The following is a 20,166-nucleotide window of genomic DNA, read 5'->3' as shown; positions in this document are numbered from 1 at the left end:
TGAATGCGGTGTTGTTTTCTCCCTCCCTTACGTCCCGGTTCGGGTGTACGCGGGGATATGCGAGACAGGCGCCCTTTCCTTAAATTGTCCAACGGGCCACGCGTCGCGCCGAACGGGCGATGGCATTCCGTGGCAACGCGCTGTCGCGTCTCACTCTTAAAGACGAAGCTTAAGCGTCCTCCAATTTTTTTTTTTTTTTGCCTCCATCAGCTGCGCTGTTGGCATCAGCTACAGTTAAGACACCGCATCAGCCTTCGCTCAGACAACTTTGACCACGGCAGCAGCTCTGCGCTGTTTAACTTGCAAAGCTATCGCATCTAAAAAGAAGTGCTTTATTTTGGTTTTAACATTAAATTCTTAACCTGATCCTTATTTTCGTTCTACTAAATTGTCGCTGTCGCTTATGCCGCGTTATATTCACCGTGCTCATTTCCAGCCTTTATGAGGTCCCACTCACGCCGTACGTGTGGGGCAGTTGCGACGAGCGTCACTTGAAATTTCACTCTGGGATGTGCCTGACCAGAAGAACCTGCTAAAGAGATGTGTCCGAATTTCTTGCTTCGTTCGGGCAATTTGCGCCATCTTGGTGTTGAAAGTGGTCGAATCAGGGGCTGCTGGGCGAATGCGTGCCCTAACTGGCGAAGCAAGACGACGAAAATGGCGCCGTTGGAAACACACGCAGGCTCTAATCGGCTGAGTCTCGTTCGTAGCAAGCCGTGGCTCGTACGGCTGTGGGGCTCGGCTGCTCACTCGAAGGGCGCCGGTTCGATGCCGGCCGTGGCGGTCGTATTTCGACGTAGGCGAAATGCTAGAGGTCCGTGCGCTGTGCGACGTCGGTGCACGTTAACCAGGGGCCTAAATTATCCGGAGCTCTCCTCTGCAGCGCCCCTCTTAGCCTGAGTTGCTCTGGGGCGTTAAACCGGATAAAACCGTGGCTGGCACGATTGATGGTTCAGTTTCGTGCTGCAATTAAGCTTCGATACCGGCAGCGCTATGGTGTGCAGCTCCGTCGGTATACCGGCGGAATTAGCGAGTCTTCCGTTATGAACAAGGCAAGCAGACTGCTTCTCAGCTGGGATATCTGCCTCATAAATTGCGTCTCGGCTAAGGTTCTGTTGCCTAGACACTCCAAAGGATTGCCTTACGACAGCGCCACTTGACTCTCAACTAGTATACACCTCTGGCCAACTGCACCCAGTTGATATTAGCCACCGTCGAGTGTTCTTCCATTCGACGAGACTATATACGCAAGGAGGTGTCGCTTCTTTGAGCACGTTTTCCATCTTCACTCTAACTGCACAGTGTTTTTGTTCTTCTCTGCTATCCGTTTTTAGCTCGCGGTAGGTTGGCACTTCCTGCGCATCATCGCAAACGGTTAGCGTAAGCGCTGCGGGGGCACTACAACAGGGGTCCTGTCGCTGATTGCCCCAGTGGCTGGAGAGGTTTCTGCTCTGCGGCACCCTTCGTGCCGGAACCCCGTTAGATTGCCCGCACTGTCTGCCACGTTGGAACTAGTCGTACGAGGGTCCGTGTCCGGAGTGGACGGCTTTCGCGGCACGTTGCGCAGTCGCAGGAATCCGCATTCACCTCGGCCAGAACTGTCGCATGGCGCGTGACCTGGTCTGCGCGCTTTCGCTTCGCTTCCTGCGGTGCAGCTGAACTGACTTCTCTCCCCTTCTCAGGGCGGGGCTTCTCCCCCGCACATCCCAAGATTCCTCTCCACAATTCGAGCCTCTGCGGCACAGTCTGTACACGACGCCTTCTCTCTCACCCTGGGAAGGTGCTAGCCTGACGATGTGCAGTCTTGGTCTTTGGGTCGCAACTCTGCTTGTGCCAACCCCCCCCCCCCCCCCCCCCCCCCCCCAATGACAGGGGTGTTTTTGAGAGGCGAGCTCACTGAGGGTGCACCTGGGAAGCAACTCGAGCAGGACCATCTAGAGCGCATACCACCACGGGCGGCACGCTTGTGAGGAAGTCCCCTCTTCGTGGGCTCCGCCGGAAGACGCATGACTGAAAGCGAGGGATTGAAACACCCCTCATCTCTCCTCGCCCGCGGAAGAAGCAATCGCAGCTCAATACCTCTAGCGTCAACCCCTGACAGGGCCCAGTGCCAAGCCTAGAGAATCACAGGACGCGGCGGTTCTGTACTAGCTCTTGCGGGTTGCAGGCCGATCACGTGATTTCACAGTCATGATGTCACCCGAGCACGCCTCACTGGCGGATTTCACTGCACCACGTGATGTTGAGGCGTCATCTCTTCTCACGGCTGACGACGCCAGCTCCGTAAAAATTCATCTCACAGCACCGGTCTCCGTAGAGAGACAACGCAGGGGCCGCATTCTGTATGGCTTTTTTTCCTCTTCTTTCTTTCTGCCATTAGTAGTTGCTTCTTGCGACGTCATGGCCGACAGCTAAGCAAGTGGCGTCATTCGCCGGTACCCCGAAGGCGCGGCAAGCAGCCAGAAGGATGAACCGCGAGCAGAACTATTGCGAAGCACGGGCCCAGGAAGCGAGTGCCCCCCCTCGTTGATCTGGGGGCGTGAGCGCGTCAAGAGGTCGTCCGACCGGTGCGCGTCCAGTAATCGCGTCCGGCGATCAGCAGCGTCCCACGCGCCGTCGCTTCCCAAATTGCGGTTGCCGTCGTCGGCGGCAGGAATCGATTCCCAAGAGTCGCCGCCGTCGCTTCGAATAAAACTTGGGTGCGGCCACGCCGCCTCGTTTAGGTGGGCCGGTCTGCGCGAGCCGAAACGTCCTCTGGCGTCGTCTGTATGTCCTGGCAGGCGCTACCGTATCAGAGCACGCATAAGCACACTGCCAGTCATGCACTGAGCAGCAGTTTTTGGGGAATATAAGGAATAGTACGGGCTATGAATGTGTGAAAAAAATAAAGTATACAACAGCTGCATCTTACCGGTACTCGCCTACGGGGCAGAAACGTGGAGGCTAGCAAAAAGTGTTCAGCGTAAGTTAAGGACAACGCAGCGAGCCATGGAAAGAATAATGATGGGTGTAAATTTAAGAGACCGGAAGCGGGCAGAGTGGGTGAGGGAACAAACGCGGGTTAATGACATCCTAGTGGAAATCAAGAGGAAGAAATGGGGGATTGGGCAGGGCGTGTAATGCGAAGGCAAGACAACCGCTGGTCCTTAAGGGTAACGGAGTGGATCCCAAGAGAAGGCAAGCGTAGCATGGGGCGGCAGAAGGTTAGGTGGGCGGGTGAGATTAAGAAGTTCGCAGGCATAGGGTGGGCGCAGGTGGCAAAGGACAGGTTTAATTGGGGAGACATGGGACAGGCCTTTGCCCTGCAGTGGGCGTAGTCAGGCTGATGATGAATATGATGACGAATTTCCTCTGCTTATGAAAACCGCGAAAGTTGCAGCGCTACATAAGGGTGGCGTCACTACGGCGTCCCTCATAGCCAGAGTCGCTTTGTGACGTTAAACCCTCATTAAAAAAATAAAAATTAACATGCAGAAAACAAAAGTAATGTTCAACAGTTGCGGAACAGAACAGCAGTTCACACTTGGAAGCGAAGTGCTGGAAGTGGTATAGGAATACGTCTACTTCCGGTAGGTAGTGACCGCAGATCCGGATCATGAGAGGGAGATAACTAGAATGATAAGAATGGGGTGGAGCGCATGTGGCAGGTTCTCTCGGATCATGAACGGCAGGCTACCAATATCCCTCAAGAGAAAAGTGCACAACAGCTGTATCTTACCGGTACTCATCTACGGGGCAGAAACGTGGAGGCTAACGAAAAGGGTTCAGCTTAAGTTAAGGAGAACACAGCGAGCCGTGGAAAGAGTAATGTTGGGTGTAAATTTAAGAGACCGGAAGCGGGCAGAGTGGGTGAGGGAACAAGCGCGGGTTAATGACATCCTAGGCGAAATCAAGAGGAAGAAATGAGCTTGGGCAGGGTGTGTGATGCGAAGGCAAGACAACCGCCGGTCCTCGAGGGTAACAGAGTGATTCCAAGCGAAGGCAAGCGCAGCAGAGGGCAGCAGGAGGTTACGTGGGCGGATGAGATTAAGAAGTTCGCAGGCATAGGGTGGCCACAACTGGCGCGGGACAGGGTTAATTGGAGAGACATGGGAGAGGCCCTGCAGAGGGATGTTCCGAGTCTGTGAGTGCTATCGTCGCCATGCCCCCTGCATGCCCTGCTGCGTCAGTGCGTCGCTGTGGGTCGTCCGTTGTTCTTCTTAGCCTCGGTGGCTGTCTTCTTCCTCCGTACGTGGTACTTGCGAGACGGTGTCCAGCTGTTGGTCTTGCGTAGCGCTGTTCTTGTCCCGCTGTGTACTAGGCGGCATTTCTACGATCTTAGGTGAGCTTCGATTATTTCATCCAGCGTGTTGCGGATTATCAGCTTCACGAGCCTTTCTGATGAAGCGCTGATCGTAATGCCTTCCTTATTCTTATATGCCTTCCTTATTCCATTTTTTGGCGTAACAAAGCGAACCCTGCTTCGCTATGTGTAAAAAAAAAACTAATTCTGACTGTTCACAATGTGGCCGCGTGGTGTTACTACATGACTGAGTAAACGCCGATCGGCTGCGAGACAGAATCACCGATTCATGCGGTTATGACGTTTGTGTTTCGGCAGGTCGAGTGGCAACCCGGGGGAAAATCATTGTCGCAGGTATACCGTCGCACAGAGTCAAAAGGCTCGCTTACATCTGCGTTAATGCGGTATGCCTGCGTAGGCAATCGACACTCCATCGAAAGATGCGGAGGCACCTCGGAGATCATTACGGCGGGCACCCCTGCGGCGTTAATACGGCGTGGCTTAGCGTACTCTGGACCCTCTCGGGGGGGGAGGGGTGGGGGGCGCCGCAGGACGTCCGTCAGTTCAGTTCACGTAAGCGTACGCGGCGAGCTTTTGAGCACGGAGGTTTTTTTCTACTTTCGAACATGGCGAGAGCAGCGCCCTCGCCTGTTCTGCGCCTCGGTGGCACGCCAACACGGCCCGGGGCGTATACGTGGGCGATCGTCCAGATAGGAGCGCGCTTGCCATATCACAAGTTGTTGCGGCAGACAGATGAGGCGGACGAGATCGTCGACCCCGCCAGAAGTCGCCAAGAAAAGTGTGCTGCAAGGACGTCTTCACCTCGCCTGCGTTCAGGCCGGGTGAATAGTTTCAAGGTTTACAGATTTTTATGTTAGGAGCTGTGAGAGGTGCTGTCTGTGCAGGTGGATTGTACAGCAAGGCGGGCATTATGAGCCTGATAGGTCTCCATAACTAGACGATTAATTAATGAAAATGAAATAATAAACTTCTTTAAATCTTGAATTTAGGGAGCAAGATTATATTGCGGAATTTAAGGCCGTCAGCATCGAAGATGAGCCCAGGATTTCAACTTTATTTATCTGCAACGTGCCGCCGCGGTGGCGCAGTGGTTGTGGCGCTCGGCTGCTGACCCGAAAGACGCGGGTGCGATTCGGGTCCCGGCGGTGGAAATTCGATGGAGGCGGAATGCTAGGGGCGACTTTGAGGTGGTCCCGTTACGCTCGCCGCCCGTTTTGTGACAGAGCGTTTCCAGTTCTCAAGTCGGTAGCGAAGACTCCGAGTCAGGCGTCGGTGAGAACAACAAAAGGGATTTTATACACTGTGTATAAGTCATTATACGGGACAAGATCGGCACGGGGGCCGAGAGCTAACAGCAAACGCGACTGCTCTCGCACGGCGAGGTTCCTACGCATCACACATCTCACTCCCCTCGTGGGCGGCACTCGGCTCACGGTGGGTCGGTCTTTCTGTAGATCGGGCTCGGGGGGTCGGAGGTGCTCCCCAGGCGGCAGCGTTGGGCATATAAAGCCCCGAGAAACGGTTGTCGCCCAAACGGTCCAATACAAAGCCAACACTTGACGGCCGTCCTAGAGGTCCAACCAGCGACCGCGCTGACGACCCGCTTCAAGTTTGCCGCGTGCAGTGACTTCCAGGGGGAAAGGGAAACCGGCGCCTGGCTGTCTAGCAATTCGCTGCACGTTTGAAAACGTCGCTCGCCGATGCTTCTCCATAGGGCGCCGCTGCCTAGCGGCGCAGCATCTTAGCTTGTCAAGGAAGCGTTCGGGCACTGTTGCTTTGCGGCGCAGCACCGGGCTTGTCCAAGGGCGTTCGCAGGAGAAATTTTGCATCTTGTAGATTCGGAATCCGGGCTGGTTGTCCGGGCACAGCAGGGCCCGTGTACTGTGCGATGTCAGTGAACGTTAAAGAACCCCGGGTGGTCGAAATCTCCGCAGCCGTTCAACTAAGCGTGCCTCATATCCTGAGTCGCCTTGGGACATTCGACACCCACAAACCAAACCTTTATCTGCAACGTGCTTCGATATATCGAACCTGAGAAATGCGCATCTGAAAGCTCGTGAGTTGTCTTTCTCGCGTTGCACGTTTATAACGTGGTGTCGCTGCGCGTAGTGTCGCCGCCAGGATGATGCCAACTGCTTTTACCTCACAAAATACATAAACGGTGACCGTATCTGCTGCATCGATTATGCCAGCGACACCATTTTATAAATGTGCGGCGCTGTAAAGCCAACTCAGCGAGCTTTTTAATGCGTTTGTTTTTTTCACGTTCACCACATTGCAGATGACTAAATTTTGAAAACTGGGCTGAACTTCGGTACTGAAGAGCTTCAGTTTCCCAATAGAGGTTCGCTATTTGTCAATCATGAAAAGGGGCGGCAACTTTAGGCTGAAGCAGCGAGACCAGAAAGCGAGCCCAGTCCCGAGCGAGATAGAGAGAAAGGAAGCGTGGCAGGTTTCCTTCTGCAGCCCTGGGCGCACGCGTAGCAGTGTCATTGAATTCCCAACGTTGAGCGTGCAGGGCAGACGTTGGAAGCCGGCGGCAGAGCAGCGCTGCGGAGATGAGGGACTCGCTGCCCGTCTCGGCGTTTTAAAAGCCTTCCGCAGCCTCCAAGTTGAGCAGGCGTCGTGGCTTCAGCCATTTCATCCTAAGGATGGTATACTGCGCCGGAAGGCATTGCAGAGCAGTGATGGCTAAAGGCTAGAGCTGTGAGGCTGAAGAAGAAATTTGGATTGAGCCTTATACTGAGTGGATTACATGTGGAAGGGTAAGGACGGCGCTGTTAGGAGCAATGCTAAAATGTGGGGATCGAGAAAGCAGCGAGGAAGATTGAGCGCTGTGTCCGTCCTTCAACGCGCCCTTCCTTCTTCTTCTTCGGCCCGGATCGTTGCGCTGTTGTGACTACGAGTGTGTCGCTCCTCTGGCGTGCATTTAAGCCAGCATGCAACGGGGGGAGGAGACAGTTCCTTAGGGGGATAGTATTTCAGGGAGTAAACTTGGGAAGCGGTGAGATTGGGTGAACACTTGCTGCAACGTGGTGGGCGTACGTAGTTCGAGAGCCCTGGGAGGACTCGAAGTGCGCGTGGCTGCAGGGCCGATGATAACGTGGTTGTAGTGGCTACGCAATTTGAACACCACCCTTGTTTCTACATCACGTTATCACCTTGGATGTGTGCAGAATTAAGCGCCAGATTGAGCGGGAAGATAAGGATTTCGATCTCCGTAATGATTGGAGCTTTTGGGCACGAGAGCGCCTGCAGGCGAGGGGAGTGTTCTGCTTCCATAGACGCCTGCTGCCACCACATTCTTCTCTGTCCGCTCGAAGGAATGCCGAAACACAAGGCATATTCGTAACTGCCTTGACGCCAGCGAAAACAGGAAATAGCAAAGTGGAGCGAAAGAAAAAAAAATCCCAGCCGCTTATCCTCGGAGTATGCGGCGAGTGGCCTCGCGTGAGCGGACGAACACGAGCAGCCGATGAATGCGAGGGGAGCCTTGCGCACTTCTCTGTATGGCAGGAATACGGGGTTTGCGCCAACAGCGCTCGAATGGAGCTGCAAGTGTTCGGTCGCTGGCGGCAAGGGACACGCCGCAACAGCCGAACGGAACGGGCAGCACTCAGTGGGCGCAGGAGTGAAGGGGAGCGGCTCCGTTCCAAGACGCGCACCGTTTCGGCGAAGCGCCAGCCTCGCAGATATGGCCGGGAGAGATCAGGCGGCTCGTGCACGAGTACGAAGGATGCGCTCGTTAGTCTGCCCAGCGGTGAAACGCGCCATTAAGCGCCGCCTCTTTACTGACCGGCCACCAATTAGCGGCAGTGCATATCCGCTGCATATGTCGCCAACAACTGACGTCTGCGCTGATAACCGCCGGGGGTCACCTGCGAGTCGAAAGGGGCGCTGGGACGCCTATGCGGGCACAGCAGAGAAAGCGGGGGAAAACTGCCACGGCAGCCAACGAGAAACTATCCGCGCAAGAGACGCATGCGCCAGGGTTGGAACGCCACATTTCTCTGCTCACGTGTTGCGTGAAAAATGCAGACCTCATCCGGACCACGGAGCAGTTATAAGTTCACTGCATGGGTAACGATAGAGAAGCAGCCGCGTACGCAGTCGGTAGCAGGAATTTGCAGGAAGCACGTGCTCGGGGGAAAAAAAAAATGTTGGTCTCGCGACGACCTAGTCTGATGTACACCAGCAGATGGAACGTGCACATCTCCTCTGCAATTCGCCGAAATGCCCCCGAAAACCTGATGTCATCGTCAGCCTGACTGCGCCCGCTGCATGAAGAAGGCCTCTGCCAAGTCTCTCCAATTAGCCCCGTCCTTTGCTGCAGCAGCGACCACCGTAACCCCGCAAACTTCCTAATCTCATCCGCCCACTTACCTTTCTGCTGCCCCCTGTATAGTATACGCTTGCCTTCTCTTGGCATCCACTCGGTTACCCTCGAGGACCAGCGGTTATCTTGCCTTCGCATCACATGCCCTGCCCAAGCCCATTTCTTCCTCTTGATTTCCACTAGGATGTCATTAACCTGCGTTTGTTCCCTCACCCACTCTGCCCGCTTCCGGTCTCTTGACGTTACACCTATCATTTTTCTTTCCATGGCTCGATGCGTGGTCCTTAACTTACGCTGAACACTTTTTGCTAGCCTCCACGTTTCTGCCCCGTAGGTGAGTACCGGTAAGAAACAGCTATTGTACACTTTTCTCTTGAGGGATATTAGTAAACTGCCACTCATGATCTGCGAGAATTTGCCATATGCGCTCGACCCCATTCTTATCATTCTAGTTATCTCCCTCTCATGATCTGGATCAGCTGTCATTACCTGCCCTAAGTGCTTCACCACTTCCAGCACCTCGCTACCAATTGTGAACTGCTGTTCTCTTGCTAGGCTGTTGAGCAATAGTAGGGTAGAAAGTTTGGCTAGTTGGGTTATGTTCATCTGGAAGGAAAAATACAGCGCGAACAGAGACGACGGACAAAGAAGAGGTGCACAACACAAGCGCTGCCTCGCAGCTAAAATTTTATTCAGGAGGAAAGACAAATAAAAGCGACCGAAAAAACGCCGAAGTCAGCAATCGCATGATGCAATCAACACAAGGAACAACACAAAAACTGAAAAGATAGCGCGGGGCGCCCTTATCTATGACACATGGCAAATCAAGTATTGTCTAGGAACTGTATCTCCGCATCAAATAGTGTGATAGAGAGTTGGCTGATGCACGCGCTAATTTTCTTCTTTATGAAAAAAGCTTCCATAATCTCTCTGGTACGCTGGTCCCGGTGCCGGTACAGTACCTCGTTTTTCTGAAATATCGCCTTACAGTTCTTTTTACCTTCACACTGTACCGGCACCAGGACCAGCGTACCAGAGAGATTATGGAAGCTTTTTTCATAAAGAAGACAATGAGCGCGTGCATCAGCCAATCCTCTATCACATTATTTGATGCGGAGATACGGTTCCTAGACAATACTTGATTTGCCATGTGTCATAGAGAAGGGCGCCCCGCGCTATCTTTTCAGTTTTTGTGTTGTTCCTTGTGTTGATTGCATCATGCGATTGCTGACTTCGCCTTTTTTTCGGTCGCTTTTATTTGTCTTTCCTCCTGAATAAAATTTTAGCTGCGAGGCAGCGCTTGTGTTGAGCACCTCTTCTTTGTCCGTCGTCTCTGTTCGCGCTGTATTTTTCCTTCCAGATGTTGAGCATCACTTTGGTTTTCTGCATGTTAATTTTTAGATCCACCGCTCTGCTGTACCTGTCTAAATTAATCATTGATCGCGATTTGCAGTTCACCTCCTGAGCGACTCAGCAAGGCAATGCCATCGGCGAATCGCGGATTATTTAGGTATTCTCCATTAGCACTTATTCCCAACTGTTCCCAATTCAAGGCTCGGAATACCTCCGGTAAATTTCAGGCGGTGAGTAGAACCCGACGCCTTTAGTGTCCAGCTTTGCAGCTAGGACGATGATCCACTTGGCTCAGGCGTAGGAAGGGGACTTAGAAGACGAAGAAGGCAGCCTCGACGGGTACTCGGGCGATGGGGTCGAGTATACGGAGCAAACATACGTCAGTGTGGACAGAGAAAAAAGAAAGAGAAGCAATGTTGCCCATGCAGCCCGCACCGCTTGGAGCCCCTTTGAGGCTGAATATTAAGAGCGCTTTGCCTACGCGTCGTCCTTCCGTCAGTGGCCGCACAATGCCGCTCCATCTGGTCAGTGCCAGTTTGTCGTGAGACGCGTATTGCGCGCACCGCTCACGTTCGCGCAACAGCTGCGCGGAGGGGGCAGTGTTCGAAACGGGCAGAAGGAATCGGAAGGGGCCTCCCACTTGGCACTGCGCAGCCAACACCGTGGCCTCGAATGTGCGCACCACTTGCGTGGTATATGCGCGAGAGGGAGAGAGAGATTTCGAATCACTTCGTCCTGCGAAGCCGTCCCGCTGCAGTTGTTGCTCTCCGAGCTGTTACTGTCGTCCTCGGGAGTGCATGGGAGGAGGAGGAGTAGGTAAGTTGGACGTTTGTGCAACGGGCCCGCTTCCAGGCCGGTGCAGCGATCGCCCTCCTCGTCCGGAGTTCGACTGACCGCCTCGTCGTAAATAACTGCGACCCACTTTCGGGAAACGGGCCGGTAACGCGCGTTGAGTGGACACGGCTTAAGCGACGTGTCGGCTCTCGTGCAGTCCGCTCGTGCGCGGTCATCTCCTCTGCGGCGTCCCCGGTGAGGTGGCGCGGTTCTATAGACTACGACCACGCATCGTGAGCTATATGGACTGGAAAGAAATGGCCGCGCAGAAAGCACGCAAGTGAGACGGAGCTAAGAAGGGCGTGCCGTTCGGTTGCCTGTCTTGCGTGGCTTTTGCTCCCGCTGACAGGCTCTCTCTCCCGAGTCTCGGACAGCATCCGATATGCCACACGAGCGGCACATATCGTTGCCACTGTTGATCTCCTCTGGCCACATCCGGTCTGGACGCTGCATGCAGAAGAAAAATTCCGCCCATTCTCTGGCTGCATCCTGCCGCAGTGTGCTGTGCACGCGCTATAAAGATAGAAGGTGACGAGGAACAAGCAGACATGCACGAATCTGTTGCCACACAAGCGCGGAGTCTGAAACCGAACTGCTGCACAGCTAGGTCTTCTCTGGGGTGTCGGTGAAATTTCTACAATCACCTCCGTAACGAATGTCCTCGCAATGTAGCACGCCAGTCACGAAATGGCCTTCTGCCGAAAGTGTGCAGGCGGCGATGTTGCGACGAAAGAGCCGCATTGAATGTTCAGCATGCGCGTACCAGAAATGCAAAATATTTTCGGTGGGAATAATGGAGACAGTTTCGAAAAAAGAAACCATGTCAACCCGAGTTTCGCGTAATACACACATTGCGTGGAACGCGGAAATGGATCTGCTCAGAAAAATAAAAAAAAACTTCGCTGCCAGTCTACGAATTCTCAGCAACGTTGTGCTAACCTTGTTCCAAAAGTGTGTTGAAATGGCTACGTTTCTTCTTCGTTTCTGCAAATCGAATCAAGGAAAGCAATAATAACTGGGAGCATGAACGCGGTGCACTGTCGGCGGCGCCGGGTAGACAACCATGACGACGTTTGTGGCTCTAACGCGTAAGCGCTACACATCAACGGATTTTGCACTGTGCAGATGCCCTGCGGGCTGCGAGAGTCCGCGGTGATTCCAGCCACCTGCGGCTTGTTAGTCTGCACCGCGAGCACAGCCAACACCCTCTCAATGCTAAGGCCTCTCCACCGGCCGCGTGACGTCACGCCAAGGGACCGTGCAGGCCCCGCGCTCCGCGATTTCAGCGCGCCGCGCCCGTCTGCACTATTCGGGTACTGCCGTACGTAGCTGCCTTATAAGTGATTCCTTCATTTTCATTTTTGTCGTTGCTGCAGAAAAGAAATTCGCTAGTTTGTGCGCGCCTTAGGCTATCATTTTATCTGCTTTATATATTTTTTTTATTGCAGAACACCTTATTGTCAAGAAAGTTCGAGCTGCTAATACAGTTTTTTATAATAAACAATTTAGCATACGGCCGCCAATTTCGCATTATTGGTCATTATAATAAAAAATTGATTAGTTAATTTCAATTAATCATCTAATTATTAGGTTCTATCACGTACATGATGTCTGCCGTGCGGTAAAATCCATCCGCACAGACCGCACATGCGTATATCTAGTTGTTAAAGTAGAAGTTCGTGAACATTGAAAAAAAAAACACCGTCTACTGCGCATTGTGTTAGTTTTATTCTGTATTGTGTTTTGCTTAAAGCTTTCACACACAGCAATAATGACACTCACAATAATGTTGCGCTGTTGAGTATTTGTACAGCTAATCTGACCCTTACAATAAAAAACGACGAGACACCAGCAATGAAGTGTGCGCAAAGCATTTTTATTGCTTGGGAATAAAACTTACTTCTTCTTAAGCGTTGCTGCTTTCCGGGCTGCGGCCTTCTGCTGCGCATTGTCTTGTATGGCATCATTTCTTAGTTTGCAAAAGTTGTTTAGAACAACGTTGGTTGCAACGCGTACTACCAAGCGCAGGAGAGTTTGTGCAGTGTGGCCATTTTCACATGTCTCAATGTCGTGTTCGTCCAGGAGGGAAATCGTCTGTGAAATCACGACACCACGTTGATTTCTACAGGAGAGAAAATCTTCCGCGGTTGCTCCAAAAGACAACTTCTCTGCAACTAGTTTAGTCATCAGTACCATGTGAACTGTGCATGGCTGGGGAAACTTCAGCCCTCCTCTCGACAGGTTAGCTATCATGGCAGTATTTTCCGCTTCAATCTCTCGATTTTCAATCACCAATGTGCTGAAGCAAGCAGAACATGAAAGCTTCTTTAAAGCAGCATGAGCAGCGTATCCTGCAATGTAGACAATAGCATCCATGTCAGAGTGGGCGTGTGTAATATCGTCGTCGCTGACAGCCACAGAAAAGTTGCATGGGACAAGATCCTCACTTACGTCTTCAAACTCTGTTTCCTCGCGTGGAAATGTCAAAAGTTTTTGAAGACGAAGCTTCTTCTCACATTCGTAGAGCTGACGCACGGAAATGTGGTACTGTGATCCTGCCAGCTGGCGGTAACGGCCGAACCGGTCTTCTAGCGCATCCGTCTGAAATTTGCCCAGCAGTACGTACTTGAAGTGAAGTTCTTCTAAGCAGTAGCGCGAGAGTTCTACCAGAGAATAGCATGTCAGTCGCAAAGCACTGTGAGTCTCTTTCGTCAGCGAGCCACTGGTGATGTTTATTCTTGCCCAAGCGTCCAACCAGTCCACAACGCCGCTCAGGAAAGCTAACTGTGTGTCATCAACAGACCTTACAGGGTCTTGCATGCTGTCCCTTAGCCTCTGGCCTTTGCAAGGGGTCTTAACATTGACTATTTGCCACCATGTGAGGATAACGTCAATGAAAAGAGCAGTCGACTCAGCTTGAGGAATCTTGAACGCGGAACCATGTGTCCTGAGGGCATTTGAAACAAACTGATTAATGACGTCGAGAGCGAGCTTTACATTTTGCCGCTCCATTGAGGTTGGATTCACGGCTTTTGCGTTCAGTCTGTAAGCAGCCTTCACAAGCGACGTCTTCTCTGAAGAATAAAGCTGCCGCACAGCTGCGAAAGAAGCAGCTTTCATACGAGGAGGCCCTTCGGGCATTGCTCCACTCAAGTCCATTTCAGGGAAATAGAGGCATGTTCCAGGGTTTTTCTGGTTAATCCAATTGTTCCTAATGCACTTCAAGAGATGCACAGGATCGACCACGTAGAAAAGAGGGCGAGCGTTATCGGCTGGATGGGGATAGACAATGCTCACCTGAGGACTTGTAGCAAATAACGACATCATCTTGCGGTTCAGAGCATTGTTGTCCGTTATCACAGCGATAATTTTGAGCCCCATTTTCTCAACATTAATGATTATGTTCTTAGCATGCTCGTGCAAAATTTCTGCGCTCAGTTTGCTCACAGGTAATATGTGAATGACGTCCTTGTTTGCAGAAAGGAGTGATTGTACCATGAACACATGGGCTGTTGTTGCTGGTTCCGTTGAATGAACCGACGATCCTACTATTGTGCCCCCTTTGTAGTCGAAGTATGGTTTTATGTGGATCTCATCGATCATCAGGGTCACTGTCTTCTCGTGGTCTTTCATTGATTTGACTCGTTCTCGGATGTAGGAGAGACAGTGCGGTTGATTTTGCTCCACAAGAGGGTCAGCTTTGTAATTTGAGCAAACACGGCGCAGTGTGGAAGGATGGGGCAGAATGATTCTTGATGCAGCTCTTGTGAAGTGATATGCGTGAGGAGAAATTGAATTCAAAATACTGGCGAATACCAGCAGCTCTGCGCTATACACATGCTGTTTCGCGAGGAGAAGCTCTATCTGCTCAACCAGAAATTTCAGCAAAGAAGACTGTTCTTTCGTCGTATCACTGTCCTCAATGAGGTCTGCAAGCAGTGAACCGACAAACTGCAATACTTTAGTATGTTTCGACTCTTTCGTCACCTCAGGTATATTATGCAAGCCTATCTCGAGTTCTTCTAGCAGCAAGGACAGGCTGGAGGTGTCGCATACTTGAGCTGGCAGAATCCTGCCTGAAGGAAGCGACAGAAGCTTCACTCCATTCAAGAAAACAGAAAGTGACAGATCAGGGAGAACTACCAAGGCGCATTTCACATTAGGTGAAGGATCATTCTCGATGAGAAGGAACCTAACGCACTGCTCATCGACAGAAACGGTCCAGAATTTCGTGTTGCAGATTCCAGGCAACTTAGATTTGAACTCCTCGTAAGATGAAACTTTGTTTCTTTTCTGTTCAAGCTCATTAGACTGAAGTGACTTCCTCATAGCCTCCTGCAAAGCAGCGTTTTCCCTTCTTGCTTTTTTCGTCTCTGGCGATTCACTCCGTCCAGGCGTTGAGGACAAGTATTTTGGGCAGTTTGGAAAAACAGAAGGCGCAGCATCAATCTTCAACTGTAGCCTGTCACGCTTCACCTCTATTATTTTCCCTGTCAGTTCATCTTGGTGTGACAACGTCGTAATGAAGTCGCCTGCGTGGAAGTGCAGTTCACACACCTGCACGAGAAAATGAAGCAAGGCCATTCGCCATGACTCTCCATTGCCTAAAACACTAAGTAAAAAGAGTCTGAATAGTGAACAGCTTTTACATATTTACACAGCTTTTACACAAGCCTTATGCACATCCACAGAACTAAATGCTTCCTGGACAATTCATACATAAGTGTAAGAAGTGATATCATTGCCTACAAAGACAGCATGCCTTTCCGGGAGCGACAGCTCACAACTAAGATAATTACCAGCGCCTATTAAGCAATATTTCAGAGTCTTACCCTCGAATGCTCTGTAGGTGTGAAATCCTTCCGTGGAATGGCTCGCAACCAGGCTTTTCTTCGTACTTCGTCTCTTGGGAAGCAATAAACACGTACTTTGGGACCATTCTGGTAGTTCCCGCGGCACCCGGGAACACAGCACCGGCCCATGTTTCACGAAGTTGCACTCGCTACACGGCAGGCAATCAGTTTCCCATTCGTGCGCTAGCACAGGTACGCACGCCACACAAGAAACGGCCACACGAAACAGACACAGCCGTGCGAGGAGCGAACGGAAATGCACCCAACGCCAGGCTGAAAGACTCAAGCAGCAGCTAGACGCTCACTGCAAGACTGCGTTCGTGTCTGTGCTTGCCCGGGCAAGCGCGAGCACATCGAGGGAGACAACCGAGCGGAGCGGAGCCGCGCTTGGTGAGCAGCCTGACCGGACACTTGGCGTGACGTAGCGCGTGTGGAAAGGAGGGCCTGGAGAGGCCTGAAGAAAGTATTTAGAGGGTGTTGGCACAGCACACGAGCAATTTTGCATTCCGCCGCCAGGGAAGCGCGGCATTGGGCTCGACATGAAAACTCCCCACCTCGCGATGTGGAGCGTTTACGTGCACGTCTGCTCACGTACCCCTCGATGCCCCAAAAGTGTCTGAGTGTAGCCTTTCCCTCCTCGCTAAAGAGCATCGCAGTAGAACGCAAATGCTCCCGCATTACCGACGCAGCACTATCGTTTTCCAACGTGCATCATTGGTGCCCCTGCAGCGAACTTCCCAGTAAGCGCAGCTGTGTCCGAGCACTGGGCCGCCATTGCGACTGCACTCGCTCGGAAGCACGACAGCGTAAGATGCGTGCACGGGGCGGCCACGCGTGAAAGGCTGGGTCGCATTTCAAGCCGTATTCCTTAGCGCCCGACAGTGACCCCGAGTTGTTCACCGCGCGGTAGACACGAACGGTGTGAAACTCGGCGTGATCTTAATTTCCCTCTAAATGACGTGAAAAAAAAAAAGGGAACACCACGCAGAGCCAAGAGTAGGCGCATATCAGCGCCATGTCCCGCAGATCCCAAAGCGGGATGAATTGACCTTGTTTCCTCTTCCGCGGCATCGAGCGAACTGCCCGTGTCACGAGGCGATAGCGCGAGACGCGTGTATACGCACAGCTTTTGGAAACCAGTGGGAATTGACAAAAATAGCACGAGGAGAAAGGAAAGCGCAGGAGAGAAAAGTTCACCGTGCCGGAAATTTGCCTTGCTCCGACGCGACCTCCAAGCCCTCCTTCGTCCTATCAGCGCTTAAAGCTGTTTCTAAACCCTCCCCTCCGCTCTCTCTCTCCCCCCTTCGAGCCTCTTTCGCGTCACGCCTCTGGCAGCGGCGACCGAAGCCAGCAGGGTGCGCACGATTTAATCGTGATTTATGGCAGCCGGTTTTTCACAACACTGTGCACACGGTTGTGGGCCATTCCCCTCCTCCCCACATCGCCGCCGAGAAATCCGAACAGAAGAACCACAATGCTTTGCAGTGAGGCAGGTGGGTGGGAAAAAAAAAAGGGGGGGGGGGGGGGGCAGAAAGCACCGAAGTATGTGGTGCTGCAAGCCCCCTCTTCCCCTATTTCTCTAATACGCTACGTGGCTGCGCTATTTCTTCGTACCGTTCTCGCCTTTAATGGTCCTCGCTACACCTCGACGAAAATTAACAGGCCTCTTTTTCCCCCTTCGTGTCTTTTTTTTTTTCTCCCGAAACTGGCGCTTTTACGGATGTAGGTAGCATGTCAGATGGTGTAAAAAGAGCAGAGGGAAAGACCCCCCTCCCCCCCCCCCACTGTCACACCGAGGCAAGGCACGCAGTTTGGGAGAAACGAGAGCGCGGCGAAAAACGCGTAAGTTAGCTGATAAAAAAGTAAAGGCACTTTAGGGGGCAGCCGAATGGACGGGTAAGGTGCAGCAGGAGGAGGGAGGGAGACAGGCGTGTCTCACTCCAACAATCCTCTTATCTGAATTGGTTCGCTGCAGGGCGGTCGACGCGATGAGCTAATACAGGACGGACGCGCTCGGCGCCCTCGATTAGGTTCCTCTTTTCGCCCCCACCCTTTTCATCTTGCCTTTTGTTTTATCTTATCTTTGCGCCATTGTGCGAGCTTGTTACGAAGACGCTTCAACGGACGGAGAGTGGACGACGCTCGAATTTGTTTTGCGCCTCTCTATTTCGAAGCACCCTCTCAGTGTGCGCAGTGGCGACGATTCGTGTATCGCTTATGTGACGGCGTGAATCCAGGTCGAACACCTGGACTCTTTCGTCCCTCCCCGTCTCAAATTGTCAGTGTCTGCCTTTCCTTGCACGAGGCTTGCATGTTGCTCAACTTGTGCCGTATCCCCCACCCACCCCTTTATTTCTGTCTCAAGTTTCTTGTTCCCAGTGGCTTCTTTGCTCGCCGTCTCCGCGCGACGCCCATTGTCCGCGACCCGATGGCACGCCGGGAAAGGGCCAGCCGCTTAATGGGTCCGTCGTCCACTCATGGCTGCGGAGTGGCGCCGAAAAATGAGAGACGCGCATCGGCTGCCGCGCTCGGCTGTCGTGGGCTAGTTTTTATTTTAGCCTCCCTTATCGTGGCGCAGCGAAGCCCGTGTCTCGCACATAGCTCGGCGTGCGTGTAATTAGCGCTGATTGCACCAACGGAGGTGGTCGGTCCCCCTTCCTGGCTGCTCTCGCTGTAACAGCTCCGGCCTTTTTTGCCGGTTGCCGCTCTTATATATATATGTGTGTGTGTGTATAGTATACCTGCTTTACGCGCGTCGGCATAGTACTCTACGCGGAGGTCACCTTCGTGTTGGCCGGATACTGCTTCGCATTAGCGCCCTGATTCCTACATGCGTGCATCGAAGGCAGTGAAAAATCTGCTGTTTATTTCCGCCAAGGCAATGTCTGCCAATTTTCGACAACAGCGAGTTTTTCATGAAGAGAAGAACACCACCACAACGAGGCAGCAAGGCGTCAGTTCGAAAGAAGCGAGAAATGTGCACAGCTACTGCCGCTGTGAAGAAAAATGAAATGCACGGTTGAGAGATACTGCGCGAATGGTGCGCGGCAGCTGAGCTGTGAACGCAGTGTGTAGCACTGCGGCTCGCTGTTCTGGGCACCTTGAAAACGGGGCGCCCAACCCTTGTCGTTTAGGATCAACTTATTCGCGTAAGATGACCTCTGTCCATAGAAATGAGCAGAGATCTAATTGGCGTCTCAGCTCGCACTCTGTAAGGTGCCGAGGAAAGAAAATAAAGCTTCAGTTTGCTCCGTTCCGGTATTGAACGCTAAACTGTGCATACAGCAGCAACGTCGACGGTGTACATAAAACTGCGAATCTTGCTCGCGCGCTCCTTCCGGCACATTTTCTCGTCTTGGCGCTTTGTCACCTTCCGCAGCCATCAGTCACCCTCTTTCGCTTTAACAACTTGTTTTTTTTTTCTTGTCGCACATAAGCTGCGCATGCGCACTCTTCGTCTACTTAGGCAGGGTGAAATGAAAGAAGATTCGAAGAGGAAAGAAGAAGTATCGAGCGTTCAGCCCGCAGCATATACATATCTCTTGGCACGCGTATATATGTCGCGAACAAAATGTGCCCCCTCACCGGAACATTTTAGCCTTTTTAGAGCCTTTTTATCTGTTTATGCTGTTTTCATTGCGTCAGAGCCTATAGCTCCCTCGGACGTGCAGGCCACGCTGCAGCAGGGCGTCGAGTGAAGACGGCTTAGCCCTTCCGGGCGCAGATCCTTCTCCGCTCAAGTTGCCGACGTCCAGAGGAGGAAGCGCATTTATCCGAGAAGAGGACCGACAGTTTCGTTGAGTCACCCAGCGGTGGATAAGGCAACTGTCACGTTGTTCGGTTGCTTTTCCTAGCAGGGCACATGCACTGCGCCGAGTCACACCCCCTCCTCCGGCTTCGACGAGTATTGGTCATTTTCGTATTAAGTGCGAAGGAGGCACTCATACGCTCGACGACGCCGACCGAGAATCTTGTCATTCTTGGATCTCTTGCCGTTGCCTATAGCAACAGCGAGGCCCCGTCAAGTTAAAGACGCAATCAAACCAATGTGCACCACTCGGAGTCGGACCCGCGGCGGCGCGAACAGACCAGCATCGCAGGCCGTTGCGCGAGAGCACCATGGGATATATCGCCGCAGCCGAACGCGCCTCGTGTTGAACTAATACTGCTGGGGAACTAGGAGATAGATAGATGAATTTAATGACACGAAGGCAGATATTGATATCTGGCCTGCTATACTCCGCACTGGGGAATGCCGGGGAGAAGAAACAGGGTCGTGACGGGTGACGATGTGGTGAGAGAGTATGTGCACGCTCATTTGACGGCATGACAACCGCGACTCGAGGCCCGTGTCACTAAAAAAAATGGGCTGTGTATTAGCTCAGCGAATGCAGGGTATACAAAGCAAAAGCTATCGGCGTTCATTGCCGTTGACAACGTTCTAGACGCCGATGATTTTGGGGAAAGGAAAATGCGAGGGCCAATTT

The 20,166-nt window shown here is 52.4% G+C and overlaps 1 protein-coding gene across 4 annotated transcripts in view; it reads left to right on the top strand.

Annotated features, from left to right (window-relative positions):
- The window catches only part of LOC144111131 (lactadherin-like), a 131,994-nt gene that overhangs the window by 43,040 nt on the left and 68,788 nt on the right, over positions 1-20,166 (top strand). The gene's annotated exons all lie outside the window — the stretch shown is intronic.

Source organism: Amblyomma americanum, chromosome 11 (assembly GCF_052857255.1).
Source record: "Amblyomma americanum isolate KBUSLIRL-KWMA chromosome 11, ASM5285725v1, whole genome shotgun sequence".
Lineage (NCBI taxonomy): Eukaryota > Metazoa > Arthropoda > Arachnida > Ixodida > Ixodidae > Amblyomma > Amblyomma americanum.
This window is presented reverse-complemented; position numbering and strand designations above follow the sequence as displayed.